General features: G+C 46.4%; 1 protein-coding gene across 4 annotated transcripts in view; it reads left to right on the forward strand.

Annotated features, from left to right (window-relative positions):
- Window positions 1-2513: 2513 nt before the first annotated feature.
- Window positions 2514-14731, forward strand: part of LRRC8D (leucine rich repeat containing 8 VRAC subunit D) — a 114182-nt gene continuing 101964 nt past the window's right edge. The window contains exon 1 of one of the 4 annotated variants that reach the window (XM_079904257.1): window positions 2514-2652. The gene's annotated coding sequence lies outside the window, so the exon portion shown is untranslated. Of the gene's footprint in view, window positions 2653-2962; window positions 3095-3454; window positions 3531-14731 lie in introns of those variants that run through there. The other 3 variants (XM_079904258.1, XM_079904260.1, XM_079904261.1) reach the window with 3 other exon arrangements.

Here is a 14731-nt window from a genome sequence, read left to right on the forward strand (position 1 = left end):
CACGGGCCCAGCCGCTCCGCGGCATGTGGGATCCTCCCGGACCGGGGCATGAACCCGCGTCCCCTGCATCGGCAGGCAGACTCTCAACCACTGCACCACCAGGGGACCCCCTTTTTACTACTTTTCTTATTATCAAAGTAATAGGTGCTCAACATAAAAGCAATTCAAACATACAGAAATTTGTAATGGAAAGCAAACGGCCCTAGTAATCCCACATCCAGAGATAACCACTGTTAACTGCTTGTTATATATGCTTCCAGATTTCCTCTAAGCATACATTTTATAACATGTGTATTTTTGACAAAATATGCAAATAAAATGGGATCATACTATTCATATTGTTCGGCAACTTGCTTTTTTCACTTACAGATTTTGGACATTCTTTCATGTTAGTACAAATAGGTCTCTTATTTTTATAAAACAAGTTAAATTTTCTTAACCAGTTCCCTACTGGGATTTTGTTATTAGACTTATACACCGTTATATGTTTCCTCTGTTATAAACAATGTTGTAATAAACATACCTGTACTTATATTTTTCTACATGTGTGTAAATATTTCTGAAATACATAATTTTTGCACACATATGTCCAAAGTATAAATTCCTAGATGTGGAATTGCCTGGTCAAAAGAACCTCACATATTAATTTCATCCCAAATTGCTAAATTGTCCTCCAAAGGGATTTACCCAATTTGCATTCATTTATAAGAATATGTACCTCTTTCTCTACATTTGACTGTTTTCTGAGTATTACTTTTTTCTTTTCTCAAGTTATCCCACTCCGGAAATCACATTTCTCTCAAATCTAGAATCATAGTTTAAAACTCAGGGAAGATCAAAACACAGAACAGTGTTTTTACTAACAGCAAAACATTCCAAATTAATTATAGTAGTGAGGTGTTTTCAATCCAAACATCACACCACTAGACGTTAACAGTTTGAAAACAGCTCTAACCTCCCAGATCAGCGAATCTGGTACTGTAATTAGATCACCTGCCGCAGCTCCTGCCTACACACCTCCTTGGCTGGGTGTGTGGAACAGGAGAGGCTGCTGGCACAAGGGACAGGGCAGGGAAAGTGAGAAAGCAAGAGGATGTCAAAAGGGCTCGAAATCTAGTGTCATCTTGTGAGTAGTCTAGGACTGTCCCGTGAGTGTGTCCTCGACCTCTGTTCATTCTCCTCCTCAGTGCTGCTCTACTTTACTTCCAGTGCCTGAGGAACAAGTGCTCACTCTCCAAGGGTCAGTCCTACCCCCTTCTCTCTGAAGTCTTTCCTGAAACCCTAGAAAACCACTCTCTTTACTGCCTCATTAAATCTGAACTCACACTTTCCTGAGTACCTGTAACATTTTGTGCAGCACGCTTATGAGCAACATTTAGATGCTTAGTAAATGCTGACTGAACATTCACTGACATGGAGAGATCTTGGGAGAAGAGAGATGAGATTTCCCATTGTTCACAGAAACGGGTGGATTCAGATGAAAGGAGATATTGAAGTACTGGGCTGGAACCATTTGTCATGTTAAAAACCAACAATTCCAAACATCCCTCCTGACGTTATTTCTTGACCCCTACGTTTCCCCAAACACGAAAAAGACTGCAAATATTCTTTGATCTTACCACAAAAACAAGAGGGAAAACTATCATGTTGGGAAACACTTCTTAGCGGAGGACAACCTTTCGTCTGCCTGCTTCAGATACAAGACATTTTTGGCATAAAAGAATGGGGGGGGGGAGAGTAGACTCAGAATAAAACAAGAACTGACTCTCTCGTTGTATGTTTAATAGCAGACACTGAACAAATGAGGGTGGGACGCTATTCGTGCCAAGATAAAGTTGTGTGTGCCCCAAATCCTAGGAAAGCGCGTTCACCGTAGGGTTGGAAGCCGCCGAAACGACTTTTACTCAAATTTCCCCCCACCATTTCACCGCATCCCCCACCCCACCCCCGTCTTACTATCAGAGCTTGAGTTGACAGGATAGCCCCAGGGGGGATGAAGCTTCCTGAGGTGGCCTCGCGCCCGCCTGGCGACACTGGCCGCCGGGCCCCGCGCCCTGTCCAGGGGGGCGTTTTACAGCTGAGCGATGGGGCGACTGCCAGCTACGGCGGCTGCCCCTCCCCGCCGGCTGCACCTGCGCGCAGTCCAGCAGCCTCCCGCCGCCAGCGTCAGACCCCGGGCCACCGAACTCGCCACGCCGCCCCTCCGGCCAGCACGCCCGGCGGCGGAAGCGCCCCGACCTCCGGCAGACGCGGGAGAGCCGGCGGGGGAGAGAGCTCGCCATCACATGGAGGCCCGAGCCCGCCCCATTGGCTGCGGCCGAGCCAGTCGCGGCGCTCGCTGGCTGCGGTTGGTCCCGGAGCTGCAGCGCCTGCACGGGCCCGGAGTCCATGTTACGCTTTGTTTAATTCCCCCCGCTACAGAGTCATGTGCTGCTGCTCTCGTCGCCGCCGCTGCCGCCGCCCGTGGTGCCCCGGCTCCTCCGCCGCGCTTCGAGGTGGCAGCCGCGGGCGGGGCCGCGAAAGCAGGGTCCTGGGCGCCGCGCGCCTCCGCCGCCCCGGCACGTCCGGGAGCAGCCACCGCACGCCGCAGGTGATGCCGCCACCTCCCGCCTCCGCCTAAGCCGGGGCTAGGCGGCCAAGCTGCCCCCCAAGGTTGGTGCGCGCCTCTCCGGGGCAGGGGCTGGGGGCTGCGCCGGTGGGAGCCGTGCCGGAGCCGACGCGCGCCACCCCGGCGCCGGCGACCTGCCCCGCGGCGCCGCGGCCCGAGAGGAGGCTGCGGCTGGGACCTCGCTGCCGGGGGGCCAGGAGCCCGGGGACGGGGGAGGCGGGCGGGGCCGGGCGCCCGCCTCGGCCCGCTGGGGCCCGAAGATCGTTCTGCTTTCGGCAGTTTGAGCGGCGGGCGCCGCGGCAGCCGAGTGGGCCCCGCGAGAGCACAGTGCCTGCGACCGCCTCCCTTCGGCTCCCCCCACGCGCGCTCCCTTCTCTCGCCTCCCTCCGCCCCATCGGAAGGGCGGGGAGACCCGGTTACGGCTCCACTGATTCTTCCCGGAGGTGGGTGTTTGGTGTCTGGCCTCGCTGGCCCACTGCCCAGAAGGTGAGCCCTTCAACTTCTCCAGAAACGCTTCCTCTCCGCCTCCTTCCCGCGCCGGGTGGGCTGAGCTGGGAAGTGAGGGCTCGCCCCGCCCTCAGCGCGAGAGGGAGGGAGCCGGGGGCCCGCAGGTGCACCCAGCCCGCCCCGGGCCATCTCCGGGTTGGGTACCGGTATAATCCGCTTCTAGCTTGTTTGGAAGCGTGGGCACTTGGGAGCCGGACTTCTGCTCAAATCCCGTTCAGTGGCTTGGCAAGGAGGAGGCTTGGGGGTGGTTGCTCAGGGAATCATCACCTCCGCTTACTGGAGGGTTGATAGGGGCCTTCCTCTTTCTCTCCCCTTCATTTGGGGTATCCCTTATGGATAAAGAAATGAGTTTTTTTGGTTTCTTACAAAGCCAGCCACGGTAAAGAAGAGCTGCCGCAGGTCGAGGGGAGGAGAGGTAGGTTCCTGCTGGAGAGGGAAAGGAGGGGTATGCGGCCCCATTTGGATACGCAGTTGGGGGTGTATGTGGCAGAAGGTGGGGACGTAGGGTTTCAGAAAAGAAATAGTGCAAAGGTGAGAGTGTGGGAGCACTCAGGAGGCGCAGGGGATGGGGAATGGGTATCGGGGAGTCCTTAGCCGACTGTGGGGCCCAACTTGAGCCACTTGGACTCCTGTGTGGCTCTTTCTGTTTTGCAGATTTCCTCCTTTCCGTCTCTTTGACTTTGAAAAAAATATTTCGTGTTGGGCAAGGAAAGCTTTGAGGACGTATTTTGAGAGATTCAGGAGTAAAGAGAGAGCTGACTTATGGAAACTTTCCTTAGCAGCTTTGATAATAAAATTCTAGACAGGCTGCATTTATTGAGCACCTATTATGTGTTCTGTGCCAGACGTTGGAAGAGTCTGGGCGGGCAGGCAGGGAATTCCCGTCTGCAGTACTGGTTAGGGATGTTTACTTCATAAGCAACCGAAGGGCGCTTCCAAGTGCCAAGAATGACAGTGATTCAGACCTTCCCCGCCAGAGCTTCTGGGGCCTCTGCATGGTACAGACCTGTGGGAAGAACCCTGCACCATTCCCAGTAAATGGGGTCTTCAGGCAGCATTTATTTTTACAGCCCATTAATACTGACCAGACACCTCCCATCAGCTAGGACATGGTGAGAGTTGTCTCTTTTCCTGTATTCGACATCAAGTGACTAAAACCCTGTTAAAATACAAGAACAAGATAGGAAAGATCCTGAGATGAAAATTAGGTAAACTAGGGTTCCGGCGAAGTTGTTGGTCTCTATAGGTTAGTAAGGGAGCCTCCCATGAAATGATTAGGTAATCCATAGAGCTGGGGAAAAAGCAATCCAGAATCTTAAATCGGCATGGTTTATTTATATATTTGAACATTTTATCTTAGATTTGTCTCATTTTTATTGAGGGTGTGTGAGTGTGTACTTTGTTGATTAAAACCTAACACATTACAAGGTTGGAGAGGAAACTGTCCTTACATGACCCAGCCCTCCAGTCTCTTCATGACCATGTGGAATGGTGTATGATGCAACAGTTAAAGTATTGAGCCATATTTGTATCCTTTTCTTTCTGCCAAGGTTTACAGAATTTAAAAAACTTGGTCAAAGCTTGACCTTTTTTTTCTTAATTTTTATATTGAGCAGAACTTTTTTTGATTAATTTTTTTTAAAGTGTGCTGTGTTTGTAAGGTCCCAATAGCTGAATTATTTTGGTAGCTGTATTTTGGAGATCGGACTTGGTTCAGTCTCAGTACTGTAGGTGAATTGGTACTAGCTATGAAAAAGTCAAAGTTTTGTCAAAACTGTGCTCATGATTACATATGTACTTGAAATGGCAGTTGGTAAGGGATTTCACATATTTTTCATGTATCATTGGAGCTGATGTTGACATTCTGAGAAATGCCAGCCAATATTTATTAAGTACCAGCAAGAAGCAGAGAACCAGAGTGGGTGCTGTGATGCCTTAACCAGGAAGAAGAGGATTCTTGTACGTACGAATAGAGGGCAAGTAAGACCGCCCACGTGAGGACACCACCAGAAGCAAGGGATTGCATTTGTCTAGGAGGCCAAGGAATACCGAGAGGAAAGGGTGATTGGAGCCAGCCGGGAGTGCTGTGTGTGTTGGGGAAGAGGGAAGGAGCACGTATTAGGGGAAGCGTTGAGGTGTGTCATGGGTCAAAAATAGGTTTGCCTGGCTGGAGCAGAGAACATGAAGGGAGGTAGAGGGGATCTAGTTAGTGGAAAACTTGAACCACAAGTCAGTGGTGTTAATCATTTGCCTCAAGAGTGGGTCTCCACAGGGGGTGACTTTGCCTCCCAGCAGACATTTGGGAATAATCTGGGCACGGTTTTATTTTTGCTTGTCCTAGCTAGGAGGCAGGTGCTACTGACATCTAGTGAGTAGAGGCCATGGAGCCTGCTAAACATCCTGCAATGTGCAGGGTATCCCCCATGACAAAGAATTATCCCTTCTGAAACGTCAGCAGTGCCATGGTTGAGGAACCCTGCCTAGACAGGGGAGGTAAAGGCTGCTGTGAAGTGAAGTTACATCTCAGAATAGGCCTCGAAGGAGGTGGTTTTGACATGGGAGGAAGGATGTTGAGGTTGGGAAGCCAATCTAGGAGACTTGTGCTATGCTTAGGCCAGAAGTGGTTAGGATCTGGGCATATTCTAATCAGAGAAAAAGGCATTTTTGAGAGATCGTGGCAGATGAACTAGCAGGGCAGTATAATACTGGGTAAGTGGAGAATCACAGAATTGAAATTGGTATTTTAGAGAAGTCTTGGTCCAACTTCTTTACTTTAGTAATTTCTTATACTTGTGAGGCACCACAAGTATAAGACTTGTTTAAACACCAGCAGGAACAGGGACCTCTGTACTTATGAAGACATGTCATCATATCTTTGGACTGTGTGTATGATTATTATTTGAGCTGAAGACTGCCTCCCCGAAACTTTGTTCTGTTGATTCTTGTCCTCTGGAACTACCCACTTCCCCAGGACAGCCCATCGAATGGGCAAAGACAGAATGACGTCCCCCTCCTGGCCCTCCAGCTGACTAACTTCTCTCAAAGCAAAATAGTCCCAATTCTTTTCACAGTCCTGCATGGGACATGGTTTCTGTCTTCTCAGTTTGTCCACATCTCTCATGGAAAGTTATGGCGAACTGGAATTGAATATGGTAACTGAGACCTGATCTGGTTCACAAAGAGTACAGTAGGACAGCTATTTCCTGAGACCAAGGCACAAGCATCTACTTTCTGCAGCTTAAGCTTACAAAACTGCCCATCACAGACTCATGTACAGGATTCTGGACAGTCAGAACTCCCAGATATTTGTTGTATGAACTGCTGCATCCTGTATTCATCATGCAGATTTGGGTGGGTGGGTGGGTGGGTGGGTGTGTGTGTGTGTGTGTGTGTGTGTGTGTGTGTGTGAAGTTGAATGGACGTGTTTTTGGTTTGTTTTTGTCCCTGTTCAGTTCTATCCTATTTATTTTGGTCCAGTCTTCAGGCCTTTCGGGATTTTAAAATCTTAGTTCTGCCTCGTAATCACATGAGAGAGGAGTGGAGGACGACTTTGTCAAAAGCTTTGTAGTCACGTATGTTAATACTTCATGAAACCCAGTACTTTGTTTGGCACTGCTGGTCCTGTTTGAGAGCTGGGCGTGCTGGGTGATGGAGGTGAATTCCGGGGGTTGATTAGCCCCAAGTTTAGGGGCGTCTGAGAAATTTGTGTTCGTGGCCAAGCTACACTGAGTTAGGCTCTTGCTAATGTTTGCACCTGAGGTGTCCTTTCGAAATTATTTCAGGCTGTTGCAAGCTTCTGAAATCGGTACTCCTCTGGGGTCTTTGTAATTCTGTTTAGACATCTGGAAGAGCATTGCTAATGTTCTGTGCAAATCTGAAGCTTGCCAAATCCGAGTTGCTTTTGAAATTTGTGAAGAGGTAAACTGGGTAATAACTGGTATTGGCAAAAACCATGGATAAAGTTTGTTCCCACTCAGGCTAAGTGTTTTTTTTTCTTCTTTTTTTTTGCTAGTGTGCCTGAAATACTTCATTAGTGAGAGCTTTACATTTGGGGAAGGTGGGGGGTGTTGGGGATTAGAGATGGGCCTTTCTCCCAGTACTAAGCTTTAGCTTGTGGGTGGTGTAATATCGCACTTATCAGATTTCACGTGTCTTCACTGAGAAGACATTAGGAAATTACCATTCTTGGATGTCTTTTGAAGCGGACAGGTCAGAAGTCCTAGGTAACTTAGTGCCAAGTTCTCCAAATGTTCTAGATCTATCCAGCAAACTAGATTTAAATAAATTACTTGATTCAGGTGGTCGCCATCCAACAGTGTAGAGAGTGCTAGAACAAAATTCCAGATCTCATAGCCAAAATGTGTAACCTCTTTGTTAGGAACGTCCATTGTGCCCCAGTTCGTTGCAGGTGTGTTGCCTGTCCAGATGGTACAGTCTGCTTGCTCTCACTTCTGTGCTAGCCCACATGGGAAACCTGTCTGTATCCTCTGGAGATGAAGGATATTCCTATGAGAAGAAGGGATTTTTGTGAATTTATGAGATTTCTTGAGGAGGGAAATATTTGAAAACCCTTGGAGACTGTCCTTTTACACTTTCAAAGGCTGTATCAAAGTTGAAGTCACCTTGGGATTGAGGATTCAGTGTATCATTTTTGAGTAGGAGGAGAGAATTTTACAGATGGGAGTGATCAATGTTTGAATTAGATAGATGAAGAAATTGAGGCCTGTGGAGCTGATGTGACAGAGCAGGCATTTGAATCCACCTCCCTTAAAGACCACAAATTAAATCTAAGGCTAAAGACATCTCTGCTTGGAGGTGTGTAAACAGTGGGGTCCCTTAGGTCTTACTTACATAATTGATCCAAAAGGAGTACCCAGTGGAATTTATAGGTTTACAGATGACAGTAAGCTCTTCTGAATTATGAAATAGCTAAGCAATGGGGATTTACTCCAGGAAAACTGTGCTGGGATATGTTAGTCATCAGAAGATTTGCAGGTGAGTTTCTTTGTGGGCAAATGTGAAGTCAGGTATTAAGGAGGGAATTAGGGAGCTGTCACAGGATGATGTTTTGGTGGGAAAATCCAGGAAAGGGCTTTGAAAATACTTGCACAGTGTTGTCCCAGCTTGTTGTTGCAGATTAAAAAGGACAGGAAATACTAAGCTTCATCAAAAGATTTTGGCAACAAAACAGAAAACACAGTCTTAATTGAGTTTCTACCGTGCTTTGTTCAAAGCATGGGCACCTGACTTCAGGCAAGACACCAGAGCTGGAGTGAGCAACATAACGGTGCCTAGAAAGGGTAGACAGTCCTGCCAGAATGGAAGCTCCATGAGGACAGAGCCTTGCCCATCTGCTTTTCTGATGTAAATATTAGAGTTTCTAGTATCAGGAAGAAGACAGCTGGGAGGAGATGTCTCTGAAGCCCATGAAACCACTAGATTAGGGACAAAGGAAACCTGGATGGTTTCCCTAATCCTAGCAAACCTGAATGTGCTGTTTCAATCGCCTGCTTCCTTGTCTGCCTGCTCCAGTACTCTGTCAGTGTGGTGAAGGCAAGGATGTATCTGTCTTGTGCTCCACTGATTTCCTAGTGCCCCACACATGGCAGGCCCTGCATTGGTATTTGACACCTGAAGGAATGCATGAAGAGGTGCATTCCTTAAAGCTTTATAAGATATAAATTCAGGATAAACGCAAAAAAAAAAAATAGGGTACCAGTTTTTCTTAGCCCTGGCTGGCATCACAATCAGCCTGGGGAAGGTTTTAAAGTTACATGAGCGCAGACCTTTCCCCATACCTATTGAGTCAGAGTCTCTGGGAGTGGAGTTTCATTTTGAAAAGAGCCCTCTTCGCTCCCAAGTGGTTCTGGTGTGCAGCCAAGACTGAGAACCACCATCTTGCATAGTTGTACAGAAAGGCTGGTATTGACTGGAGAAACCTTCAGAAAGTTGAAACATTTGTGGCTGACAGGCCCACAATTGGTAGTTAAGACGAGGAGCTCTAAGGATACATCTGTGTCCTTGGAAGATGATGACCAAGACAGCAGATGTCCACTGTGTGGCCCTTGGTGCCTCCATGAGATGCTGTGTCCTGGATTGGATGGCATGAGGGGCTCAACCTGCAGTCCGTTCTTGAGCAGTCGTTTCCAGAGTGGATCCATAGTGACAGTTACACCAGCCTATGGAAAAATAAGAATAAAGACTGCAGCAGGCTTTTCGTGTTTAATTTTAGTATTAAGTTTGTTCAATTTAAAGGATTTTTTTTTAAAATCTTGGGATCTCTTATTTTGAGGGGTTAATTTTTTTTTTTCCTTTTATAGAAGGATGGTGATGGTTTGCTTTTGGTATCATTTCTCGGTCACCTAAAACCTGGTAGTTTTATAACAGTCTTCTTTTGAAATTTTACTAGTCTGTGGTATCAATCAAAAGTCTGGGAATTACTACTTCCCTGAGGTGTTCAGGATGTCCATGTCCTCCTCTTGACACCTGCTCTTGGGGAAGGATCACACATATCGATGTTAGATTCTATTATGAACATTTTTTTAAAATTAATTAATTTATTTATTTTTGGCTGTGTTGGGTCTTTGTTGTGGTGTGCGGGCTTCTCATTGCGGTGGCTTCTCCTGTTGAGGAGCATGGCCTCTAGGCGCGTGGGCTTCAGTAGTTGTGGCACGCGGGCTCAGTAGTTGTGGCTCGCGGGCTCTAGAGCGCAGGCCCAGTAGTTGTGGCGCACTGGCTTAGTTGCTCCGCAGCATGTGGGATCTTCCTGGACCAGGACTCAAACCCGTGTCCCCTGCATTGGCAAGCGGATTCTTAACCACCGCACCACCAGGGAAATCCCATGAACATTTAATTCCTTAAAAAACCTTTTACTTTCCTTCTCTGCTTGCTGGTAATAGGAGCTTTGCCAGAGAAGGTTTCACTTCCCCAGCAACCCATAAATCCCATTGCTAAATCTCAGCATCAAAAGATCACCAGTACTGCAATGAATTCTACAAAGCAGGGAGAAGGAAGGAAGTGCAAGGCAGCCGTTCTCTCTGAAGGCTGTCAGCCACCAGGAAGCTGCCTCTGCAGAGCTCACTCAGTGGAGACGGGACAGATTCATGCCCATCACACTGGGAATGAAGTGCCGTCTGTCAAATTCTCTTGTTCCCAAGCCAGTTCTGAGAATTATTTGAATATTAAAAGTCTTTGGAAAATGACCCCCATGATTCTTGCAATGGCACCCTACTGAAATAAGCTTTTAAAATTAGTTTATTATCAGATATAACTAGTGTTTTTTTTTAAAACTGAACTGGTCAAGAAGTAATTGAGCGATTTATGGAATACCCATAGCTAATAACAATAATCATTTCTTAGGCATTTACAGATTGTCCAGACCTATGCCCTGGAATTTACATGCATTCTCATTTAATCTGCAAAACAATCCTGAGTGGAAGGTGGACTTATTCCCACTTTAGAGATGAGGTAACTGAGGCTTGAGAGGTTATGTGATTTGCAAAAAAAAAAATCACAAAGAAGTGGTGGAGGTGGAATTTGAAGCTAGTTTTGTTTATTTCAAAACTCATTCTCTTAATGTACTGCACTCTTCTCGTTTATCTTAGATTTCTTTGTATTCATTTTATAATATTATTAATATTTCTTTTAAAGAAAGAGAATCTAATTTTGATGTGTAAAGAGACCTTACAGCTTGTCTAGTTCATGCTCCTCATTTACGGACCAGATCTGAAGCGTGGGTACACAGCTGAGGAGAGCTATAGGGGCACCCAGCTCTGCAGGCTTCCAGGCCAGAGTTCTCATCAGCGCACAGTGGTTTTAGAAAACGTCAACCTGTCGGTAAAACCACTTGAGTGAAAGTTGATTCTAGAATTGAGAGGGTAATGTAAAATCACTTATTTTGGTGCTTTTTCTAGCCCTATTCTCTTTTATCATCAATATTGGTGATAGAATGCCACTTGTAATAGCTCGCACTGAGTGCCCTCCTCCTAATTAGATCTGACCCTACAACACTACTGTACATAAATATATAAAGATGTAGCTAATATTTGTTAAGGTGTTTTATCCCAATGTTTGCTGAATAAATGCTATCACAAATATATGCAGTTAAAGACAAGTAATCATTACCCATATCCTCTGAGTTAATGATGATGAATCAAGAAATATCCAGATATCTGTGTGATATGTAGTCTGTCTTGTTCATAGATTGATTATGCTCCAATATAATTATTTCAGTGGAGTGAATTCACTCTGTTAGAGTTTCTACTTTAATGGTTCTATTGTTCATATTAACATTTAGCCAATAACCAAGTACAAATTGGGAAATGGTCTGCAGTGTTACACAGCTTGCACAAATGAATCCCCTTCCTACACACACGCACGCACATGCACGCACGTACGCATGCACACACACCCAGAGGCTTTCTCTTTCAACTTAGTTCTTTTCTAGTATTTATCTATTATGGGACATTTTCCTTTTTGTTTAGTTCTAAGTTCTTTTCTTTATGAATTATTTGTACCTGGAAAATTCTGTACGAAGCAGAAACTTTATAATTACATCTGTAATTTGTGCTCTAACCAGAGAGAGTTAGATGCTAGCTATGGTCTCAGGCATATCCCAAACACTGCCCGAAGCGGGCCTCACATGGGATAATTTATGACAGCTGGTACTCAACCTCAGGGTAGGGTGATCAGGAGGGAGTGGGGGGTGAACCTGGGCTGAACCAGCAACTGCAGGTCCTGTCTAAAAGGGGCCTGTTGAGCAGATCTGTTCAGCAGCCAACTGTTGCCATATGGGAATGTGGGCCAGTCTTGACAGATCTTCTGATTTTTTTCACTGTAAGCCAGAAATCTGGATTACTTAAAAATCTCTTGATTTTAAAAGATTGGCTAACACGACGTTTTAAAAAGAACTTCCTGCAGACCAAACAAAATAGCTTTGTGGGCTGGATACAGCCTGTGAGCTTAGGCCCTTAGAGATAGATAGCCTTTTAGTGGCCAGGTAAATGGAAGCATATGATTTAAATAAAAGCATAATACACTTTTAAAAAGTGGAAACAAAGCAAAATGATGTCATCGTTTTATGTACCACACACACACGCACACACACACACACACACACACACAAAACACACACACAACACACACACACATACAGAAAGCAGAACAAAACAAACCCAAATCCCCATACTTGTAATGGTAACAATTTCTGCCCTTTAAATTTGGTTTGTTACATCCAGAGTGGTTACATTTGAAGGGGTTGTCCTGCCTGAGGAGTGACAGACTCAGAGAGAAATACGCGGAGTATGGGAATGCAGCAGGTAGGAGAAGATACGGGGGCGGGGGTGGGGGGGGAGGCAGGTGGGCCCCTTGGTAGAGAACAAAGGGTCAGAGCCGCTTGGAGGGCAAGAAGGATCGTCCCCCCCAGAAGATAGGTGAAGAGGAATACTCCGTTATATCTTAACATTGATTTGGGGGTTATAGGGAGGAGAGGGAGATGAAAGAGGAGTCCTTACATGAGAAGGGAACATTGTGATGTGATAAATATTCAGAAATAGCGCAGAAGCTCTGGTTGGGCAGAGGGCTGTTGTTTTGCCGTTCCTAGTGTGCACGTCAACTTGTGTGGTGGCTTCTTGAAAAGGAGAATTGGAGTGAAAAGGAAAAGAAAGGATTTAGGTCAGGAGAATATAGAGTGAGGAAAGGAAGAGGCGACGACAGGACAGCTGGCGTCACAAAGTAAACCAGGAAAGCCGAAAACGTTTCCACGGTACAGACAAGCACTCTTCCCCCACCCCGTAAACCACGGCATTGTCTGAGCGGCGATAGCCCCGCCGCTCCCGGATGGCTCTGGACTCCAGCTTGTTTGGCTTGCGGGGGGCTGGTGTGCTCAGTGCCACTGGTGTAGCCCCCATGGTCCCTTCGTGTGAAGTCAGTGGCCGCAGGGCTGCACCTGCCCCGCCAGGCACGCTGATTGGAGGTCAGTGCAGGCTGAGTTTTAGCCCCTCTTCCTGGCTGGGTGCCCCCGGGCAGGCCATGACCCCAGACCTGTGTTGTGACCCTTCCTTCTAGTGCTCCTGTCTTTAGTTTTATCTGCTGTCCTGGGGAAAATCCTTCCATTGTTTAAGTCTAATCTGTTGTTGTACATATGCCCTCTCCGAAGGAGAGGAGAGGTGATACTCTAGCAGCTCTGTTACTAGCTGAGTCTAGACTTTTAGCCTGGGAGGGGATTTTTAAAACCATTTTTCTCTTAATCATCCCAGGGGTAGCACATTGTTCTTGGAATTCCAGCATTTTCTGGGAAATAAACCTTTTGATTCATCAGCAGGTTTTATCCCAGTCCTTAGGATTGCCGTCCCTCTGTGACCTGAACCATGTCTTTCTCAGCTGGTATAACTTTAAATTTTTAACGCTTTGGTTGTTTTCAGAATATAAAGCAAATTTTACAGATGTTCCCCTATGTTAGTTAGTTCAATGCTATAAGTTCTTCGTTTTGTTTTATTTAGTTTCTCAGCGTGGAAGCCCCTTTGTAGTATGGAGAGAATGGGTACAGATTTACTTGCACTGTTGCTGGGAAGGAGGAAGATTCTTCGAATTCCACTGTTTGTTCTTCTGGGGACTCTAGTCCACAGATGGAAATCCTGGAAGATCCTATCAGGAAGTGAAATTTGTAAATAATCGTTGTGCTGGTTTGGGGCGTTATGGATTAACAAATTGTGCAAGAAGTCTTCTTCAGCCTTCTAAAATACACTTGAAAAAGAACACAATTGTAGAGAGTAATCTATTCTGGAAATAATAATAGGAAACACTTGCGTAGTACTTACACATGCCTGGCACTGCTTGGAGCACTTTATATATATTAGGTCATGTGTTCCTCACAACAGCCCATTTGTAGCAGAGAACAACAAGGCCCAGTTGCCCTGTCTGGCTGCACTTCCCCATCTCTGTGAGCAGCCAGGGGACTCAAGGCCACAGAGCTGGAAGCAACAGAGCTGTGATTGGAACCCAGGCAGTCATGGCTTCAGAATCTGTGCTTTTGAGGACTGCGTTATGGCCTCTTGTACTCTTCTCACGACAAGGATTGCACATAGGCTGTACAAACTTTTTTTGCTTTCCATATCACCTCAGCTTTAAACTCAGGAGCAGGGTTTGATTTTAAAAAAAAGAAAATTATACTCCTTCCCTAATACCTCCTCCCCAAACCACATGAACAAACAGAATTGTCAGGAGACAGTTTCCGTCTAGGAACAGAAACTAAAGGGTCTTCCTGGAACACTGTCCTAAGATACCGGACTGATCATTCTAAGGGCTGCAGGTGGGGCCTCCTTGCTGTGACAGCCCTCACTCTTGGCACCAGATTTGTTTTTAAGAGGACAGAAACTCTTACCTTTACAGCTAGTGGATTTGGTGAGCTTCTGAGAAAGTTTTAAAAATTGCTTTTCACACTTCATAAAAGTCCGTGGGAAGGGCCAAGGGCTTGGAGCTTAGATGACTTGAGTTTAGTCCTGGCACTCTTCTGATCGCTACTGACTGTGTGGCCTTGGACTTCCCGACTTGGGTTTCATCCCCTGTAATTGGTGGAGGGGGTGGGGTGATAACGGCAATAGGATTGGTTTGGTGAGG

This window comes from Stenella coeruleoalba, assembly GCF_951394435.1.
Source record: "Stenella coeruleoalba genome assembly, chromosome: 1".
Classification (NCBI taxonomy): Eukaryota; Metazoa; Chordata; class Mammalia; order Artiodactyla; family Delphinidae; genus Stenella; species Stenella coeruleoalba.